Below are 22,838 nucleotides of genomic sequence, written 5' to 3'. Positions count from 1 at the left end.
GATCGCCCGCTGGGCGAAAACGCACAGCAGCGATCAGGTCTGAATCAGGCTCATATTGCATACTGTACATGGTGGGACGCATTATTTACATGTAGTATACTCCTGCAATGTCATGGTATTCAGGATCACCTCTTTGCTATGCAGCAATACTCACCTGAAGGTGACACTGCTATCTACATCATTTTTTTTGAACACCCTGAATTTCTGGGATATCAGCAGAAACAATGTATCATACATGACAATACAACAGACACATGTGTTCTCCCCTTGTAGTATTTGGAAAGCTCAGGACTACACTGACAACAGCTCTGAATGAGAGTCTGATCACCTACACAGCAACCTTCCATTGTGATGGCAGCCTAGTTTCCATAGGAACTGAGGGAGGGAGCTTGCAGTTACAGGCTTCATGAGCTCATTGCTGTTCTGCCTCCCTAGAAGGAGGAGGGAGGGGTAGCAGCCTGCCATCCTCAGCATCAGCCCAGTCGCAGCTGCTGATGTGCGCCTCATACAGTCTGCAGCAGCAGCAGCAGCAAAATGGAATCAGCATTCAGACTGCTCAGATTTCATCTCTGCCAGACCTCAACATGGTGAGTGCTTTCCGGCTGTATTCTTCATTTGGGTGTAAGAAGGCCTTTCTCATTGTCATCATTGCAGAGGAGATCTGTGCTATAGTCATCTAATGATGGAGAGGCTTGTTTATAACGACAGGTTAACATAGCATCATGTATTTGGAGGATTCATTTTAAATGGCTAAATGTATTTTGTTAGACCATCTGATAAAACTGTATTATCTGCTTTGTACATTTGCTTCCATTTATTTAATTGCAAATGGTTCCAGAAATTGTAGTATTCGGGCTGGGCCTCACCTTCACTCCCATCTGCAAGACACAGCATCTCGGGGGAGTTGGAATCTATTTATTTTCTGGTCATGTGCAACGCTATGTATTTATATTTTATTGGCAAACACCTCTGCCTTGTACAAAAAAATATAAGAAAAGAGCTGAGTTGAAAAAATGATAAGGTTTAAAATGGCTGCAGTGACAGAAGCTCTGGTAACATATTAGCAAAAGAATGAATGACAGTGTGCATGTGGATTACAGTGAAGAGAGAGGTTATCTGCCGTCATTTCAGTGTGATCTGTATATTTACTGAGCTATAGAGAGCCTAGAGTGTGCTGAGATATTTAAGTCATGCGTCTTCGGTCCTGCTACAACTGCAGCCATTTACCAAACAATCACAATGGGAAAAGGTCATTTAAGAAACACAAAAGCGTAGATCCACATTGGAAAAGCTCTTTTGGACTTTGTGTTCCTATAGGTTTACAAGGATGTGTGTGCATCTGTGAGCCAACCAGGTGGTGTTTTTGGGGGCACTGGAGTTGGTAGTGGACAATGGCAAGATTTAGGCAGTTCATGGGCATACCTTGCCAAGTGTGGAGGCAAAGGAATGGACCTACTTTAGAACTGAAGTGTAGACAATGAGCTTTCATTGGCATGACGGAATTATTTACATGAGTTAGAGCACAGGTTCTCAAACTCGATCCTCAGGACCCCACACAGTTCATGTTTTCCAGGTCACCTGGGGATTTTCAGAATATGACAGTTGGTGATACACAGTGCACCTTTTGACCCAGTGCACCGGTTGGGTGACATAGAAAATGTGAAATGTGTGGGGTCCTGAGGACCGAGTTTGAGGACCACTGAGTTTAGGGGGATAAAGAAGGAATATTTTTAGTAGTGTTCTATGCTGAGGGACCCCACAAACTAATATTTTGGACTAGGTTAAAGCTGTTGGTCCTTTGGCCTTGTCCTATACTACTATACACCTTCATGTTGCACATTAGGAGAGAAGCCAACACACATCTAGCAATTTAAACTTTCTTCACAAAATTCAGACATGCAATAAAGATGTTTTCCTGTCCCATCACTGTTGTGATTTCCTTAGGCCAGAAATGAAACTAAACTGAGCAAGCATCTTTGGAGAAGATCAGCAACTGTGACTGAAGGGTTGGTCCTAAAGGAGGCTGTACTTTTCCATTTGATATTTGTTCCTTTTCGTGGGTTACTACTTACTATGGTATAATTTTTATTGTCTCCAGTGATATTTGAATTAGGGGAAAAGTGTGTTTCATGGCACTGATAGAAAACACTGGTTACAGTGATATTTTTGTGGCAGCAGTGCTCTTTTTATTTGTCATGTGCTTTTCCTGTAACGTATTGATTTGTGCAGTAAATACTGACTTGCACTGTGCAGTGAATCTGGAGAACACACCGTGCTTTTAGACGTTTACATAGGGACATATTGTTTTACATTCATTATTTCTATTAATTTTCTCATTTACTGGCCTACAGTATTTTTCCATGCAGATAAATCAAATGTTCGTTATGATTTTTAATTGTAGATCCTGGCATTAGTTATCCCTATTTTTCTGGTGTTCATATTTATCCAGATATGTTTTTTTCCCAATCTCTTGTGTGATTTGCTTTGTGCCCTGCACCGTCTCAGCACGGTATACAATTCTCTGCACAATATCTTTCTATACAGCACCTATAGGCAGTGCGTTGTTTACTCCATTATGGAATGAATAGTCCCACTGTAATGGCATATGCACAGTACATGCATGTTATACACCGGCCTATACACATGGGCCCTCATTCCGAGTTGATCGGTCGCAAGGCGAATTTAGCAGAGTTACACACGCTAAGCCGCCGCCTACTGGGAGTGAATCTTAGCTTCTTAAAATTGCGACCGATGTATTCGCAATATTGCGATTACTAACTACTTAGCAGTTTCAGAGTAGCTCCAGACTTACTCTGCCTGTGCGATCATTTCAGTGCTTGTCGTTCCTGGTTGACGTCACAAACACACCCAGCGTTCGCCCAGGCACTCCCACCGTTTCCCCGGCCACTCCTGCGTTTTTTCCGGAAACGGTAGCGTTTTCAGCCACACGCCCCTGAAACGCCGTGTTTCCGCCCAGTAACACCCATTTCCTGTCAATCACATTACGATCGCCGGAGCGAAGAAAAAGCCGTGAGTAAAATTACTTTCTTCATAGTAAAGTTACTTGGCGCAGTCGCAGTGCGAACATTGCGCATGCGTACTAAGCGGATTTTCACTGCGATGCGATGAAAAATACAGAGCGAACAACTCGGAATGAGGGCCATGGTCCTGTAGTCTGACACACTGTCTGAGACTAAGGGGCCTATTTACTAAGCCTTGGAAGGAGATAAAGTGGACAGAGGTAAAGTACCAGCCAACCAGCTCCTAACTGTCATTTTTCAAACACAGCCTGTTACATGGCAGTTGGAAGCTGATTGGCTGGTACTTTAAGGGGGAGATTTATTAAATAGTGGAGAGAAAGTGGAAAAGTTGCTTATACCAACCGATCAGTTTTTAGCTATCATTTGTCTAGCACGGCCTGTAAAATGACAGTTAGAAGTTGATTGGTTGGTATGGGTAACTTATACACTTAAGGCGAGATGTACTACGCATTGCATCCATGGTGTGATACATCTCGCCAATTATCAGGTACATATTGATGCTAATAACGCTGGTATGTACCTAGAAATGCAATTAAAATTGCAAAGGACAGTTCTCCTAATAAGAGCTGTCCTTTGTGATAGGACTTACACGTTTAATGCACTGGAGTCCTTCTGTGCACACTCAGAATGACATGTGCCACCATGGGGGTTGCTGGAAAGGTTCCCATTGGATCCCTCTCAAAAGTCAGACCACATAAAGATCTATCACCTTCCATAGCTCGGTACATAAGGAAATGTGGCCAAAGCTCATAAAATTGCACTTCCGGAGTTTAGGCCGCCTTTTCATGCTTGGTACATCTCGCCCATAATCTCTCTCCAGGATTTCAAACATCTTCGCCTAAGGGTGAGATGTGTTATTATCACATTTTCTCTGTGCTAAAAGATATACTGCATTGTGCAGGATGTATTAGCCCAACAATATATTAAAAAGAGAGTCACCAGCAGGGCCGGCCTGCCCATCTGGCACTTCTGGCAAATGACAGAAGGGCCGATGATCTGCGATGGTCTGATCTGCTGGTCTGGTCACACAGAAAGCCAGGATGGCCACACACAACACCGCTTCCGGCTCTCTGTTTGCTCGCGCCCCCCCTCCTCCTCCTCCTCCTCCCAAAGTGCCTGTTTCAAGGAAATATGGCAGTGTGCCGGGACTCCACACCCCCATGACTTGCGACACGCCTCTCATGAGCAGTGTCCGCGAACACCTTTCACCTCTCACGTGCACACGAATACCAGGGCCTAGAAGCGTCTCCAGTCCGTCCCTGGTCACCAGAGAGGTGTTATGGTAACTCACCCCTCTAGCAATCTCTGCCCTGTCTGTTTCACAACCCCCTAGTGATGTATTATGTAATGGCTACTGGGTGGCAGCAGTGTGCATATATGATAAATCTTGAATAACCATTAGATCTCATTCTTAGTTAACTGGGTCATTCCAACTGCATGTGCACAAGGATATCTGGTGGTTGTGGCTGGAACATGTAAGTAACAATAGCGCCATCCTCAGATGGTTCTATGGCCCTCATTCCGAGTTGTTCGCTCGCAAGCTGCTTTTAGCAGCTTTGCACACGCTAAGCCGCCGCCTACTGGGAGTGAATCTTAGCTTATCAAAATTGCGAACGAAAGATTAGCAGAATTGAGAATAGACACTTCTTAGCAGTTTCTGAGTAGCTGCGATCAGTTCAGTCAGTTTCGTTCCTGGTTTGACGTCACAAACACACCCAGCGTTCGCCCAGACACTCCTCCGTTTCTCCAGCCACTCCCGCGTTTTTCCCAGAAACTGTAGCGTTTTTTCACACACACCCATAAAACGTCCAGTTTCCGCCCAGAAACACCCACTTCCTGTCAATCACATTACGAACACCAGAACGAAGAAAAAACCTTGTAATGCCGTGAGTAAAATACCTAACTGCATAGCAAATTTACTTGGCGCAGTCGCACTGCGGACATTGCGCATGCGCATTAGCGACTAATCGCTCTGTTGCGAAAAAAAATAACGAGCGAACAACTCGGAATGACCCCCCATGTGTAACTAAAGCAGCAAACAAAAGCTAACTTCGCTAAGTATTGTAGCAGGGTTATTATGAGAAGCTGAAGGCACTGCTGGAGAAATCTGAACTTTTTAATATATATTGGAGAAATTATAATCACTTGACACCTTTGCCCCGTCACATGGTCTCCAGAGATCGTTGTGCACATCATCAACACAGAGTTGTTGTTACTTTTTACCCATCTACTCTTTCATTTTTAAGCCTACCTAAACTGGTCTGGTCTGGTCTGTATTCTTTTTTTTCGGATTTACTTGTTTATGTATCACAAATATGATATCATCACTTCTTTGTAATTGCACATAAATGATCTCTGTATCCAGTGTCTCAGCTGAAACACCTAAAGTAGACAGAAAACAGAAGTGCTGTAGTGTGTCTGGCAGACCGTTAGAAATGTCAGCACTCCTGGGAAGATTCACATGTAGCAAACCTCATTGTATCCAGGAAATTGAGGGCTATTCACTAGTAATGCGGTTTTCTATAACTGTGTTTCTCTAGCTATAAATACTCCAGCCAAATAACCCTTCTTTTTAAAGTGCATTCAGGCTATTTGTCAAATAGGCCCCTCGCTCATTATCTCTCACTGCCCGTTCATGTGTCTCCCACTGCCCATATCTGTTTCCCCCTCCATAGCTCCATTACTACCACCTCGCTCCATGATGTCTATTTTATCTCTGATTTCCCCCTCCATACTGTAGCTCTCTCTCATTACCCCCTCCATAGCTCACTCACTGCCAGCTCCTTTCATATCACACTGGCCCCCTCGCAGCTCACTCACTGACCCCCTCACTGCCCCTCTCACAGTATTTACTGACCCCCCTCACAGAAGTTACTCACCTCCTTGCCACCTCACAAACTGCCCCCCATAGCATATACTGCCTTACAACGTATACTGCCTTTCACAGTACTCACTGACCCGTTCACAGGACATATTACCCCCCTCAGTACAAATATTGCCCCCTTACAACGTATACTGCTGATCACAGCACATTCTGCCCTCCTCACAGCACATACTGCTCCCCCCAGCACTCAGTGCCCTCCTCACAGCACATACTGCTCCCCCCAGCACTCAGTGCCATCCTCACAGCACTCACTGCTTCACCTCACAGCGTTTTAGCCTGCTCACAGCACATACTGCCCCACCCAGCACTCAGTGCCATCCTCACAGCACTCACTGCCCTGCCTAACAGCATTTCAGCCCCCTCACATCACACACACTGGCGTATCTATAATGGGTGCAGTGTGTGCAGTGCACACGGGCCCCTGGGTCCAGAGGGAACCCACACCGCACACACTGCACCCATTTCTTCTATACTTACCTTTCCGGCGTCCATCGGTGACTGTGTGTGGGCCCCCTCCTCTCCTGTAGCCGTCACCACCGCTGCTAGTGCACTGAGCGCTAGAGACTCTGGCACAGTGCCAGAGTCTACAGCGCGTGCGCAGGACTCTGAAAAAAATGACGTGCCGGCCATTTTTTCAGAGTCCTGCGCATGCGCTGTAGACACTGGCACTGTGCCAGTGTGCCAGAGTCTCTAGCACTCAGTGCGCTAGCAGCGGCGGTGACGGCTGCAGGAGACGAGGGGGCCAACACACGGAGTCTACACACGCCTCCCCTCCTCTCTAGAAATGCCGCTGATCACACACTTCCCCCCTAATGGCACTCACTACCCTCTTCACATTGCTCACTGCCCCCCACAGCATTTTCAGCCCCCTCATAGTATTCACAGTCTCCCTCCCTAGCATTCACTGTCCATTCACAGCACTTACTGCCCTCCTCACAGTACTTACTGCCACCTCACAAATTGACTTGGCCCCTGCAGCAAGCGCCTTCTTCAGATGGTGTTAGCCATTGTAGTGCCACAATAAGAAATTGGGCCTCTTAAACATTAGTAAAAGTTTTTTTGCCCTTGGTACTTTTAAGTCACATGGACACTACTGCAGCACACAAGCGATGTGCCACTGCTTTCTCTGAACGGGATCAGTACTAAATCCCGCTGGACGGGATCCCGGCGGTCGAAATACAGACGCCGGAATCCCGACGGGTGGCGAGCGGAACGCAGCCCCTTGCAGGCTCGCTTCGCTCGCTACACTCGGCACACTATTATATTCTCCCTCTATGGGTGTCTTGGACACCCACGGAGGGAGAATATGTCGGGATTGTGCCGGTCGGGATTCCGTCGTCGGTATTTCGACCGCCGGGATTCCGTCCGGTGGGATCTTGACCGCCTCCCCTCTGAACTGCTGTTTTAAAATATTTTACTACTTAGCTTATTTGAGCCTGGCAACAAAGATTTGAAAACAGAAGTTCAAGAGGATGAAGAAGTGTAGTGTGGTGAACACAGTGGGGTATAATTAAATAAAACATTTTAGGGCCCATTCATGCCCCACTCTAATGCCGCCCCAAATGTTTATTTTGGTTGGCAGGTAAGAAGGCGGTGGAAGCGTGGACCAGGGCCAGCACCAGGCCCCTCCAACAAGTCCAGGCCTGGGTAATAAGTACTCAACCCCCCCCCCCCCTTCCCTCTCGGCACCACTGCTCCCAGCTCACTCATACCTTCACTGACCCCTTCACAGCATTCACTGCCCAGCTCACAACGCTCCCTCTCCCCTCCACCCCCACTCCAGGCAGTGCAACAAACCTACATACTTTCCTCAGGCCTAGTGTCCCAGTCAGTAACAGCATCCTCTAAGAGCCGACTCTACTCTTGCTACGGAGAAAATATCTGATGTGCAAAAGTGAAGCTTAGAAAACAATCTCTCCCTCCACACACAGCTACACATTTACCAACAGTATGTTTCTGCCCTCTAATGCCCTGGCTCTGTCTTTCTCTCTTACACACACAATGGTTCTGTTTTTTGTTTTGCACTGTCGCTGCTCAGTAATGGGCACATAGGCTCTGCCGCTCTGCCCCCAAGCCCTCATGATGCACTGCAGCAGAGGAATGACATAAACATACAGTAATTCTTAATATTCCCTTCCTTGAACAAAGTAGTCTGCATATCATTACTAGTATTAAAAAAGTAAAGAATTAGAACTCTGGGGTAAAAACTGTAATCAGGGACAATTGGCAATTATAGGATATCTCAGTTCAGGGCATTGTCCAAAAAAACATTTTGTGTACTTCCAATATCCTAATTCATTTCTTCTTGCACACAATACTGAGCTGTCCTAACATCTTATAACAATGGGGGTCATTCCGAGTTGATCGCTAGCTGCATTTGTTCGCTGTGCAGCAATCATGCAAAAAAACTGCATTTCTGCGCATGCGTATGCGGCGCAATGCGCACGCGCAACGATCGATGTAGTTTTACACCGGGTCTAGCGATGCATTTCAGTCGCACTGGCAGCCGCAGAGTGATTGACATGAAGTGGGCGTTTCTGGGTGTCAACTGACCGTTTTCATGTAGTGTACGGAAAAACGCAGGCATGTCTGGAAAAATGCAGGCGTGGCTGGGCGAACGCAGGGCATGTTTGTGATGTCAAATCCGGAACAGAATGGTCTGAAGTGATCGCAAACGCTGAGTAGGTTTTGTGCTACTCTGAAACTGCACAAAATAAATTTGTAGCTGCTCTGCGATAGAACCGTTCGCACTTCTGCTAAGCTAAAATACACTCCCAGTGGGCGGCAGCATAGCGTTTGCACGGCTGCTAAAAACTGCTAGCGAGCAATCAACTCGGAATGACCCCCAATGTACAGTATGGGCCCCAGCAGTGCTTTGCCTCTCCATAGTTTATCTACTCCCCTGTTATTGTATTTCTTTCTATTTGTTTACCCATATTGTGCTGAGCCTTATCTTAATGCTAGACTTGAAAAAAGGATTAATCCAAATCATGTTTTAGAACCTTAATATCACCCGGATTATTTGAATAAAAATTTATTTTTATGAATATCTAAATATGAGGGAAGTATAAGGACATAAAATATTTATGGATGTTACAAAAGGAAACATTTTTATACAACTGCAGTGCCATGCCTACCCACAACCTCAATCAAATAATCTATATATTTTGAAGTAGATGTTGTCTTCACTGTGTGGGTGTGCGGGCTGCTGGTTTAAGGTTTACTGCGCAAAAAAAAAAAAAAAAAAGTTTCTTTTAACCCTAAAATATCCAAGTTAACTTAATGCTGACCAGTAGTCATCATCATAACATACGTGCAGAGGCGGATTGGCCCACCAGGACACCATGACAGATTCCGATGGGCTGGTCCCTTATCCCCCTCAGCCAGGCTGTTTCACACTTAGGCTGGGCTGGCTCACACTGCTTCCAGTACTTGCGGTTAACTGGAACGCAATCCGGAAGTTAAGTTAGAAAGGAATTCTGGGTGCCGCTAGCCGTGAAAAGTGGTGAAGCTGTTCTATCAACGGGGGACCTGAAGAACGTTAACCAGCCCAGCAATATCCTCTCTCTGGCCCCGGCCAAAGGTCCCTTCAATGAGCCCGGCCTGGGAGCAGCAGCATAGCGATGGTCGGAGCCGGGTTTTCTATACCCGCCGCCACCTTAGCTCCCGCACTCTCACTGGACTGGCCAGAGCGGCATCTGAGCACTGAAGGGGACCCGGCAGAGAGGTTATTTTTAATTACATTCTTTGCATTACCATGATGGTGTAAGAGTTAGGGCGTCCCCGGTCACAGTGTATGGTTTGGGGACTGGACAGGAGCAGGATGTATCTTGTTCTCAGGATGTCAGCTGATCAGGCTGCACTCACAGCCAGCCCTGGGACAATCTCTAATGCAAAGTCCTTCAGCCCTATAGCTGCCCAATGTCTGTCCATGATGATGGGCCTATTTCTCTTTCATTCATCTGGGGGACGCTGCGCTGTTACTTGTGGGTTAGAGTGTGTGGTGGATGGGAGTTTGGCACAGAACCTATCAAAACTAACTCCTCCCCCCTCTAACCCCTCCCATCTCCAGCCTACCACTAGATCACCTCAGTTTTAGTTTTGTGCCTGAGGAGTACGGGCACAGATTTCCTTATCTATAGATTTTAGTTAGGTTTTATTTATTTGTTTTAGGTTTTTCAGCTATACTTAGTCCCTGTTTACAGGTGACAAGTATAACAGGAGTGGGGTTAAACAGTTATGCATTTTACCCACTCCATTTCGCCTCTGGGGAGTCACCATACTTATGTCACTGGGGCTTGCTCGTTTCGGGCTCAGATCCGAGGAGGCAAAAATCTGTCAAGGTAGGACTGCCACAATCTGCAGGCATGGGCGGCTACTTTCATAAAATTTCAAAAAAGATTGGCTGTCATTCCGGAAGTTCAGACTTTCCTTCAGGGTGTACTCAGGATTCAACCTCCTTTTGTACCTCCGGATCCACCGTGGGATTTAAATCTGGTTCTTCAGGCTCTCCAGAAGCCTCCGTTTGAACCATTAAATTCTGTTGAGTTACGCTTTCTTACTCTAAAAGTGTTTTTTCTCTTGGCCATTGCTTCGGCTAGGCGTGTTTCAGAGTTAGCGGCGCTTTCTTGTAGACCACCTTTGTTGGTTTTTCACGACAATCGAGTTGTTTTACGTACGAAGCCTTCCTTTTTGCCTAAAGTTGTGTCGGCTTCAGTTTCCATATGATTTAGGACATTGTTCTTCCGGCGTTTGTCCCAGACTCTTCTGGAGGGGATTGCCATTTGGCCTGATTGGATGTTGTTAGAGCATTACGCATTTATTTGTCCCGTACAGAATCTATTCGACGTACGGATACATTATTGATTTTGTTTGCTGCGCCCAAGCGTGGCTGGCCGGCCTCTAAAAATACAGTGGCGCGCTTGGTTACTTCTGCTATTAGGCAAGCTTATGTTTCCTTGGTGTTACCTGTTCCTGATTATTTGAGGGCTCATTCGACTAGAGCTGTTGGGGCCTCTTGGGCTGTGCGCGGTGGAGTATTTGTCGAGCAGTTATGTCGAGCGGCAACCTGGTCTTCCGTGCATACCTTCACAAAGTTCTACCGTTTCCATACTTTTGGTTTGGAGTCTGCCTCTGTTGGGCGTCAGATTTTACAGACGGCTCCTCTAATTAGCTTGCTTTGGGAAATCCCACAAGTAACAGCGCAGCGTCCCCCAGATGGATGAAAGAGAAATAGGGATTTTTGTTACTTACGTAAAATCTCTTTCTCTGATTCCATCTGGGGGACGCTGCGATCCCTCCCGTACTTTTGTCTAGTTTCTTGGTCATGTTCTATTCTGTCTCCTCCGTCTTTGCTAAACGTTAACTGAGGTGATCTAGTGGTAGGCTGGAGATGGGAGGGGTTAGAGGGGGGAGGAGTTAGTTTTGATAGGTTCTGTGCCAAACTCCCATCCACACACTCTAACCCACAAGTAACAGCGCAGCGTCCTCCAGATGGAATCAGAGAAAGAGATTTTACGGTAAGTAACAAAAATCCCTATTTATGTAATGCAGTGGCTACATATGTAATGTGGTGCTATTTGTATAATGCGGTGCTATACGTGTAATATGGTGCTATTCATGTTATTTGTATAATTTGGTGCTGTACGTGTAATGTGGTGCTATTTGTGTTATGTGGTGTTATTTCTATAATGCGCTGCTATACGTGTAGTGTGGTGCTATACATATAATGATGTGCTATACATGTAGTGAGGTGCTGTATGTATAATGCGGTGCTATTCGTGTTACTGTATGTGGTGTTATTTGTGTAAATAAGTGCTGTATGTGTAGTCAGGGCCGGTGCCACCATCAGGCAGCTTTAGGCAGCTTCCATTAAACTTACTTTTTTTTTTTAATCAACTGCCCCTGGAGGATGCGCCCACAGATTATGTGTCCCAGGCAATCCCCCCACCGCATCCCCCGAGCCTGTCACTTCCACACACAGCTGCATGTTCGGCTCCGCTGTCGCCGCCCTCCTCCGATTCCAGTCAAACAGCAGAATAGCCGCTGTTCTGCCGCTTGACTGGGATCGGTGGAGGCGGCGACGGAGCCGAACAGCATGTTGTGTGTGGAAGTGACAGGCTCGGGGGATGCGGGGGGGGGGGGGAGAGGGCGCGGGTGCAGTTTATCCTGATGGAGCGGAAGAAGCAGCGGAGCCCAGCCAAGCATGCTGCTGCGGCTGTGTGCGGTAGTGACTCAGTGGCTGCTTCTCAGTATGGAGACGCTGAGGAACGGTGGAGGCGGCAGGGGCAGAGCCGTGAATGCTGCAGCTGTGCGGGTAAGTGATGGGCTCGGGAGATGCCAGGGAGCAGAGGATGCAGGGAGCAGTGGTGGATCAGCAGCCCGAATCCTGGAGATCAGGTCAATGCACCCTGCTTGCCATGTTAACCCGTAGACCCTGTGTCACAACAGCGGTGCACACGGCTGGTAAGAGCAGAGACACAAGTGGCCAGAGTGTGGACAGGAGCGCAGTATGTGTGTGTATATGTGCAATGCATGCTGTGTATATAAATATATATATATATATGTGTGTGTGTGTGCATTCTATATGTGTGTGATATTTGTGTGCATGCTGTGCCTGTGTATATATCTATGTGTGTGTGTGTGTGTGTGTGTGTGTGTGTGTGTGTGTGTGTGTGTGTGTGTGTGTGTGTGTGTGTGTGCGCGTATGTTGTATGTGTGTATATATGCATGCTGTATGTGTGTGTGTGTATCTATGTGCATGCTGTATGTGTGGGTGATATGTATGTGTATATGTGAGTGTGTGTATATCTGCATGTAATATGTGTGTATATGTGGACGCACTGTATTCCCCTATCGCAGACACATAGCGTTCAGTTTCTGCGGCCCTATGAGGGGGTTCAGTATAATATACGGTCGGCCGGGATGCCGTCCGTCAGTATACCGACAACAGCATCCCGACCGTCAGTATGCCAGCAGCAGGGTGAGTGCAAAGAATCAGCTTACGGGCTCGATGCACTCGCCATGCTTCAGCCTCGGTGGCATGCTGCGCTTGCCACAGGTTCTATTCCCACTCTATGGGTGTTGTGGACACCAACAAGTGGGAATAGCCCGTTAGCTGGTATTCCGGCTGTTAGAAGTGTCAGTGGTCGGGATCCCAGCGTCGGAATCCTGACCGTCGCCAACTTAACTGCATCCCCTATGAGGAGCCCTATTAACAAGTGCAGGCTTTTCACCCCACAGAATTATTAACAATGAGATATAGTGCCTATCTATAATATAAAACAACAGATTGTGGTACTGTATTATACTGTACCTTACCTGGTTTTGGGACTGGGTTCAATTTAACATGTCATTTATGTAATACTGTAAATATCTAGTTTTTCTTTTTCTGCTATTTACACAGCCTCTAGATCACACCTCACACTTCATGTCTTTATTAGAACTAATTTTTACTGATAGAGGGGGGGGCTGTAGGCTGAACTTTTGCCTAGGGTGCCAAAAAACCTTGCACCGGCCCTGTGTGTAGTGTAGTGCTATACATGTAATGCAGTGCTGAACGTATAAAGTGGTGCTATTTGTATAATAATGTGGTAGCTATGTATGTAATCAGGGGCGGATTGGCCACTGGGACAGATTCCACTGCACTGTGCTCCCTCCCTGTACTGTTCTGTGTGTAGTGTGTGCTCCTCCTCCCTGTACTGTGCTGTATGTAGTGTGTGCTCCCCCTCCTTTTACTTTGAAACATATAAGGTTAAAGAAAGGGGTTTGTAGAATGAAAAATCAATAACATCAGAAGTAGACTAAAGGCATGACTGCAGTGTCAGTAGACACTGAAAGTGGGCATATCAGTCCTTGTATATTCAGACGTACAGATGTGCATCAGGGAACGGCATTGTAGCAGCATATGCATAAAGTCGCAGGTAAACATTAGCATAGTGTAAAGCAAAGAAAGCCCCAACTGTGTCTATCTCAGAATCAGAACCTCTGAGGAGGGACCCCTCCCTCTTGACGGACCCCTCCTCCATAACAGACTCTGCCCCCATTAGGGCTGCTTTCATAAATTTCCCGGGCTGGTGTTCGATCCCAATCCGCCCCTGCATACGTGTATCCCACAACTCATGTACCTTCCATTAGTTCAGACCAGTGGTTCCCAAACTTTTTTGGTTCAGGGCACCCTTTAGTGTCTCAGACTTTTTCGTGGCACCCCTAGGTGAGGACGGGGCCAAACTCCGAGAAGGGCTGAAGACATAGTGACACACACACTGCGTTCTGGAGGTGGGGATAGTGAGACACATTGTGTCCTTGGAACGGACGGACATTAGCTTGGGAGAAGGTAGAGACCTATGCAGACATTTAACATAGAAAGAGTGGGCAGAGCAGGACTGCAGAGATTGTGACACTATGGGAGAAAGACCACATCACTGGGAGTGCAGCATGTATACAGGAGATGCTGTTGGTTGTGGGTCCTGAGTGGCAGCGCTTCCAATTGCTCCCCCTGCCATTTTTCTCATTGCTCTGCAGCTGCATTGGGGAGAAAGATGAGGTGTGTGAGGGCAATATATCATCGCTGAGCACTGCCAGAGACCATCCTGAATCTACATTGGGTATTTGGACCTTTACCTCTGACCACACCATGTCTCCACATGCAGGCACTGATCACCAATGCATTTGATTGGGTGATCAGCGCGTTTCCCCCCTTCCTCCTCACATGGACCGCGCTGACCTCCCAGATGGGGCACCCCAGTAAGTGTGCTGAGGCACCCTAGGGTGCCGTGGCGCACAGTTTGAGAACTGCTGGTTTAGACACTTTTGTGCTAACTAGGCGCCTTTTGCACTTCCACATTTCCCCACCATTCCATTGAGTCCCAATTTGGTGCATTAAGGTTAAAGCCAGGTAGAGAGTGTTGATGGAGGTATCCAGGTGCTAAGTACAAGATAAAGTCAGGTCTATCACAGTTTTGGTCCTACAGAGCTCCCATAGCAGGATACAGGAGCTAGTTTGTACTGCAGACCTACGTAATTACTGTTTCAATTACAGTATTAATGCAGCCATACAGGCCACGCATACGCAGCATAAGCAGACACCGTAATATACAATCATGTGCGGCCCAGAATAATCAAGAGGTGAAACCCATGGGGCACTTGTTTCCCCCGCCACCCATCATCCTATCTTGCCCCTGCGTGAACGATAAGGGCTGATTTTCGACCATTAATTTGCGGTTAAGAAATGTAGCTGTTTTTTTTGTATGCACCTCTATAGGATGACATTATTTGGTTCCTGAGATGTAATGACAATTATGGTTTTAATTAATGGTTATTGATCATAGCGTCAACCTGAGTAAGGTTGACAGACATTAGGTCGACAACAACAGGTCGACAGGCAGTTGCCCGACCTGACAAAAAGGTTGACATGGAACGGGTCGACATTAGCTTTTTGGTGTTGTTTACTCCATAAAATGACCAGGAACCCCAATAAGTGCACCACGTCCCCTTGCATGACTCACTTCACTTGGCATACTTCGGGCAAGGTATCTTGGTCCGCTACCGCTGCACTCAGCACAGGTTACTATTCCCAATCGTAGTCCACGTGGATGGTAAAGTATGAAAAAATTGAAAATGAAAAAAATTGTAAAAAAACTCATGTCAAACTTTTCTTGTGTTGACTTTCCTGTGTCGACCTTCTAAAGTGTTGACCTTTCCCATGTCAACCCTTTTGCCATGTTGACCTTTTGTCCATGTCGACCTAATGCAAGTCCACCAATGGTGGTCGACCTAATGACTGTCGATCTTAGTCATGTCAACCTAGCATCCGGATACCTTAATAAATGCTATATTGCAATACAATGTATAATAGTTGGACATTCCTGGATTCTTTTTTATATATTTCATGTATAATTCGCTTGCTTATAGAAATTCTTCTAACCTTACTATGGACATTTAGCTCTCTGTAGATACCACCTGTCTCTGACTAGCTATCTCTCTGTCATTATAACATATGCGTGCTCATGTGATTGCTATCATTCTGGGCCCCAGACCTTTTGGCAATCTAGCAATGCCCCTTGGAATAAGTTCAATGTTTTATGATCTTTTTAAACCTCAAGGCATGTGTTATGTAGCAAGCTGAATGTAAGCCCACTGCTCAAGGAAATTTTCCAACTGATGCCATGTCAATTGAAACTGTAAAACAGAAGAAGGCTGATGGTCTCTAGGGTTCCAGGAGCAGTTATACAGATGTATCCTCATACATCTAGCCTCAATACACCACGCAGCAGGAGATGCCTGGCACCAGTGAGCTTACAGGTCTCATGAAACACATCTAGCGTCAGGCGTCTTTTGCTGAAAAAGCATCTAAATCATAACAGAATGCGACTAGGATGCACTAGGAGACTGTGTTGATTTATTTGCTATGCAAAACTGGTATATCTGTGTGCGACTGAGTCTGTATATGAAGCACAGCAGAACTTGGTATGGAAAAAAACTGCTGCCACTTCATCATAGCACTTGTATGCAGATTTGAAGACTCAGTTGCACACAGATATACAAGTGTCATATATCAGCACCAGGGACGAGCCTTGAGGTAAATGGCTCAGGAGGCACTGGCTAGCACCAGAGCCAGAGGGAAAAGGAGTAGGTCAGTGAAGAAGATGGTGCTGCTATATGATTCAAATAAGTAAATGGGATTTGTGAACTATGGAATAAGTTATACATACCTCCCAACTTTTAGGCTGCAGAAGCGGGACTCCTCCGCGCGTCAAAGCCGCGTCCATCCAAAAAGGAGGCGTAATCTTGAACCGCCTGCCACGCCTCCCATTTTCATCACTATGGGGGCATGCTCAGCGCTCTGTAAGCTGCTGGCATGCTCCCAGTCCTTATGTCTCTTGTGTATAGATGCTGCGCACAGTGTCTATTCAGTGCTGCTCTACAGCAGAGTGGTAAGTGACAGGAGGCCTCCGAACTGACCCCCCATCTCCCCCCACACACACACACCGCGGGACACAACGGACAGTCTTAAAAATACGGGACTGTCCCGCAGAAATCGGGACAGTCGGGAGGTATGGCTAGAAAGTGGTAAGTCTAGTCCTTGATCCTTTGTTTGTCCTCCACATTGGTGTAATGTTGTTCTTGTGGGATAAATCTGCTCTCTTGTGACCCTGACCAACAACTAAAATCTGCGTGTTCATAACATTACCATATTAACATGCATAACAAGACACTATACTGCTGTATGCTCTGCACTGCTGTGACAGCCGACAAATGATCCTGTAAATTTTACACCATGTACAAAAAATGCCTCGATCATTTCTGTATACATTGTGCTTAGCCTTTCAACTGAATTAATTCCTGAAAAACATTATTTGTCATCATAAAGCTCTTCTGCATTAAAATTCATTACCCTAGGCAGTCCATGTAATAGCATTACTGAAAATTTATTATTTGGGAATGGGATCCGTGTTGCATTCCACTGTATGCTCCCAGCTTCCTACTCTGGGTTTATCTGTCTGCTGTAGTAATTAATGCTAATTAGAATTTTCAGGTCAGTGATGTGGGAAAGTACTAAAAGGACAATTTCTGTCTTTATTTTAAGGTTATTCTTCCAACTGGATTAACATTAAGTAGGTTATCATGACAGATCCACGAAAGGCCCAGAATTACAATTTACATTTAATGAAAGATCAGCAGTTATTATTATATTATTTATTTATGAAGTGACAACATCTTCCGCAGTCATGTATATAATAAATAATACATACAGGGCAAAATAACAAGTGCATGATTTTATCATATACACAGACAATATGAATGAGAAACCTGCTCAAAGAATTTCCCAACTGTGGAACATGCTAGCACTTATAATCTTCACTAAATGAATTCCCATCTGCTTACCAATGTTTATTAAAATTGTTTATAAAAATGTTTTGCACAAATTTTATGTAAGCTGTAAATTACGAATTTTAACTGTGTTATAGCCGGTTGGTATCGCGCCGACCGCCAGTCACCATAACGACCCTGGGATCCTGGCATTGAGATGGCCAGTGGGGGGTGAGAGCGCAATGAAGCCCCTTGCGGGCTCGGTGGCGAGTGCACCCACGAGTGTGAATAGTCCATGTTAGTCGGCACGCCGACTGCAGGGGGTGGGATGTAGGTGCCGGAATTGTGACTGGCGGTAATCCCGTTATAGCTACATACAGAAAAGGCTGGTTTCATTAATAGAAATGTCACACTCGGATGTGCAATACCAGGTGTGCCAAGAACAAAAGTTTAAGGCCGTCTTAAAAGCATTGCAGGCTCTGGGTAAAGCAATGCTCTGGGGCCCCTAACCAACCCATTCACAGGAACCAATTGAAAAAAATCATAACATGCCCCTCCTGCGGGCCATCTCTTCACATGCTTCCATACAGTGAATGGCTATCAGTACTCTGATTGGTGGTTAGCTCCACCCATCCACCAATCAGCATTCTGACTGCCATTCACTGCCTGGCTGCAGGCTGGGAGGCAGTTAGAGAATGTTGCCTAACCGCTGTGATTATGTGACCTCCACCCACCCCTTCTTGAAGGCCCCTAGTACTGTGGGACCCTGGGCAGCTGCTGTTAAGTTGGCCCTGCATTGGTTATAATAAGAAATTACAATTATCGAGTATAAAACCTGATATTGATAAATATGCTCCTAACAGAGATGAGCACCATTTTAACAGTGAATAAGATCATGCAATAGGGCAGAGCTAATACAGGCCTGATCGGCACATTACAGCCAACTAGTCACTACTGGAAACCCAGAGAATATCCAGAACAAATGTGCGGCATCTCTACCTCCTAACATTTCAAAGATGGCAATACAATGTGTTGTGAAGACAATTAACTTTATTGATGGTTCAACCTATGGGTGAATGTCATACTTTTAGATGATCATAAAACACAGTTTCCAATACGCAACGACAGATGTTACAATCACCAGACACATCATAATGTAATGAATACACTGTAGGACGGGGCCTCCTAAAGACATTTGCAATACAAACAACATCTTTACTTTTGAAATCAATGGAAAAAATATCATATAATTGATTGTATTATATGTACACATAGCAGTATTTTCCAGCTTTATAATACAAAGGATCACCCCCAAATAGTTTTACCCATCCTAGTGTATCCATGCCTATTTCCCTATAGATTGTAAGCTTGCAAGCAGGACCTCCTACCTCTATGACTGTGTTTATTACCCAGTTTTGTTTTATCATTGTGTCCAGTTGTAAAGTGCAACGGAATTTGCTGCACTATATAAGAAACTGTTAATAAATAAATAAATAAATAGTGCAAGCTACAGCCCCTATTTCGTAAGGGACGCAAAAGTACAAAAATCGCAATCCAGCTATGTTTGTATTTCTGCGCCTGTGCAGCAGCCACAATGCGCATGCTTGAACTATCAAAGTGCGATCGCATCCCAGATGGATACAATCAAACTTTGACAGCGGCGGCCGCTGGGGGATGTCAGCGCGGCGTTTCGGGGGAGTGGTCTGTTTTTGGGGCAGCTGCATGGCGTCAAACGCAGCCGCTCCAGTTAAGAAAAGGGTGGTGGTGCAGATGCATACGCATATGTAGGGGGGTATCAGCAAACCCCCAGGATTGCAATCACAGTGCTGGACAGGACTTGGCATGCTGGGCGGCCTTGCCCTGTGCTGGGTGGGCCCCAGCATGCGATCATACTGAGCAGCAGATTCTGCTACTCAACCTGAATAGGGTCCAATGAACGTTTTCAGTATACAGTAGTTGGAAGCCACAGAATCACCAGCAATGTCAGCCATGAGTTCCTATATTATGACCTTGTAAAATAACGTTGTGCTCCATATAAAGTTACAACTGCAGAGCAGTACAGTTTATTATTGTTTTTAAATATGACAAAATAAACAATGAGCTAAACTTCTATATTTCAGCACCAGGGCCGGTTCGAGCCCTTTTTGCGCCCCGGGCAGGACATAGGGGCGTGGCTTCATACAGAGGGCGTGGTCAGTTACGCCCCCTGTACAGTAGTAGCGCCGCTGAAATGCTGAGCGGTGCGCGTAGCGTCTAGTTCCCTTCGTGGAGAGGACCTTTGCTGTGCGGTGCGCGATGACGTCATCGCACACCGCACAGTAAAGGTCCTCTCCTCGAAGGGAAACTAGACACTACACGTCTAGTTCCCTGACGCCCTTCACAGCGGGACGCAGCGGCAGCGGGACACAGCGGGGGGTACAGCACTGCAGTAGCAGATCTTGCCATGGTGCGGCGCCCTCCGGATAGTGCCAGCGCCCTCCGGAAGGCGGCGCCCCGGGCAAAAGTCCTGCTTGCCCGTGGCAAGATCCGCTACTGTTCAGCACTAACAGGCAAGGAATTTATCTGGAATTATGGAATTTGGGGCAGTACGGATGGTGTAATGGTTAGCATTACTGCCTCACAGAACTGAGGTCATGGGTTCGATTCCCACCTTGTCCCTAACTGTGCGGAGTTTGTATATTCTCCCCGTACTTGCGTGGGTTTCCTCCGGTTGCTCCGGTTTCCTCCCACAATCCAAAAATATACTGGTAGGTCAATTGGATCCCAACACAAATTAACCCTAGTATGAATGTGTGCTCGTGTACATGTGATAGGGAATATAGGCCCTCATTCCGAGTTGTTCGCTCGCAAGGCGATTTTAGCAGTATTGCACACGCTAAGCCGCCGCCTACTGGGAGTGAATCTTAGCTTCTTAAAATTGCGAACGAAAGATTCGCAATATTGCGATTACACATCTCGTAGCAGTTTCAGAGTAGCTTCAGACTTACTCGGCATCTGCGCTCAGTTCAGTGCTTATCATTCCTGGTTTGACGTCGCAAACACACCCAGCGTTCGCCCAGACACTCCTCCGTTTCTCCAGCCACTCCCGCGTTTTTTCCGGAAACGGTAGCGTTTTTTCCCACACGCCCATAAAACGGCCTGTTTCCGCCCAGTAACACCCATTTCCTGTCAATCACACTACGATCGCCTGAGCGAAGAAAAAGCCGTGAGTAAAAATCCACACTTCATAGCAAATTTACTTGGCGCAGTAGCAGTGCGGACATTGCGCATGCGCACTAAGCGGAAAAACGCTGCGATGCAAAGAAATTTTCCGAGCGAACGACTCGGAATGACCTCCCTAGATTGTAAGCTCTACTGGGGCAGGGACCGATGTGAATGGCCAAATATTCTCTGTAAAGCGCTTCGGAATATGTGTGCGCTATATAAATAACTGGTAATAATAATAATTATTATTATTTCAAAAGCCTGGAGAGAATTGCTTGCTGTGTTTCTTTTAATTAATTTGATAAAATAAGATATAATTTTGCTATTTAAACTGTAATAATTTATATGAAGTTACTCTTTAAATGCGCTTGAGACACTGTAAGATGTTTATAGCAGTTTAATGGTTATCTACTCCGTAGCTCGATGCCGTCTCGTGCTGACATATGTCTCTCATGTACACGGGACTCTCCCATTTTTTCTACAGCAAGCCCTAATCATTTTCCCTATGTTTCTGAAGAACCATATTGAGGCATGGATTACCATTTATTGTTCCCTAGGCCATCATTCCTGTGCAAGTGACATCCCTCCACACCGCCATGATCACTCTCTCGTGTCTGAAATAAATGGAAATTATTAACTCCATGTTTAATTTTGCTACATTTTCCTCAGCTTTACATTTTAGGGCCTCATTCAGCATCAGTTGCAAATGCGAATAATCGCACAATGAGTGATTAGCAACACAATGCGCATGCTTACACAACCATACATTAGGCAGTGCGCATGCGGCAAGTCTGGTTTCTGTGATCGTAACTAGATATCTGCAAACATATCATTTAGCAACGATAAAAAGGAGTGATGGAGATGTTTCAGTGGGATGGGTCCACAATTTCTGCGATGAGGGGCATGTAATGGGTGTGTCGTGGGCGCTGCAATAGCAATATATATTATAATGTTTCTGATGGTCAAGCTAATAGTTGCAACATCCCATGCTGTTTACAGTGATGCATGGAATGCTGGTTAGTGTACTGCATGCCTAATTAAATAAGATTATCTCTATATTTAATTAAATCTACAAAATTACACTTTTCTTTAGGTATGTATGTATGTATGTTGTCATATGTAAACTCATTTTAGCAGTATTGTGCATAATTTATTACTAATGCAAGCAACACGTTACTTTAACATCTTACTGTACATGTATGTGTATTTACACCATGACCCTTAATGCCTGCCTAACATTATTCTGATAGAATAGAACAAAAAACATCCCAGTTTTGTGCTGACATCGAAGAATGATTGACTTGCTTGCACAGTCTATCTTTCCTTGCGATACCGACCCCGCAGGAGTGCGCATCAGTATAGCATCGGTATCGCAAACTGCCTAACACAGTGCGATGTGCACTAACTTTCCTTGCGATTTTGAATATATAGTCAAAATTGAAAGGATAAATGTCACCGTGTGTACACACCTTAAGAGCTGCATTGATTCCTATGATTTTGAGTGAATGTGTGCAATGTTGTATTTGTAGCTAGGTGTGCAACGGGAGTGGGCCAGGGACGTGCAGTCAAGGGAGGCAGGGGAGGCAGTGCCTCCCTTGTCATTAATGATTAAACTTATATAAATAAGATACGTATGACACAGCTACTGTGTCATAAGTATATGCTTCAGCCTCTATATTATTTAAATGTTTTTTTGTGTGTAAAGATGTTTGAAATGTGTATCAGAGCCCTGTAAGCGGCATCTCTGGAAGTACCTCTTTGACAGGGGCGTGCTTTTAGCCCATATGAAAGCATGCCCCTGTCACTAGAACAGATGTAATTGGGCAGTGGGCAGGGCTGTTCTGCAGATGGGCCAGTCCAGCTAAGCAGCACCAACTCTCCCCTCTTCCAGCTGCCAC

General features: G+C 45.8%; 1 protein-coding gene across 2 annotated transcripts in view; it reads left to right on the top strand.

Moving 5' to 3' along the window:
* The first annotated feature begins 439 nt into the window (after positions 1 to 439).
* JAKMIP2 (janus kinase and microtubule interacting protein 2) overlaps positions 440 to 22,838 on the top strand; it is a 241,153-nt gene continuing 218,754 nt past the window's right edge. For both annotated transcript variants that reach the window (XM_063928047.1, XM_063928046.1), the window contains exon 1: positions 440 to 587. The gene's annotated coding sequence lies outside the window, so the exon portion shown is untranslated. The remainder of the gene's footprint in view (positions 588 to 22,838) is intronic.

Source organism: Pseudophryne corroboree, chromosome 6 (assembly GCF_028390025.1).
Source record: "Pseudophryne corroboree isolate aPseCor3 chromosome 6, aPseCor3.hap2, whole genome shotgun sequence".
Classification (NCBI taxonomy): Eukaryota; Metazoa; Chordata; class Amphibia; order Anura; family Myobatrachidae; genus Pseudophryne; species Pseudophryne corroboree.
The sequence above is the reverse complement of the archived record's forward strand: the minus strand, read 5'-3'. Positions and strand labels throughout refer to the sequence as shown.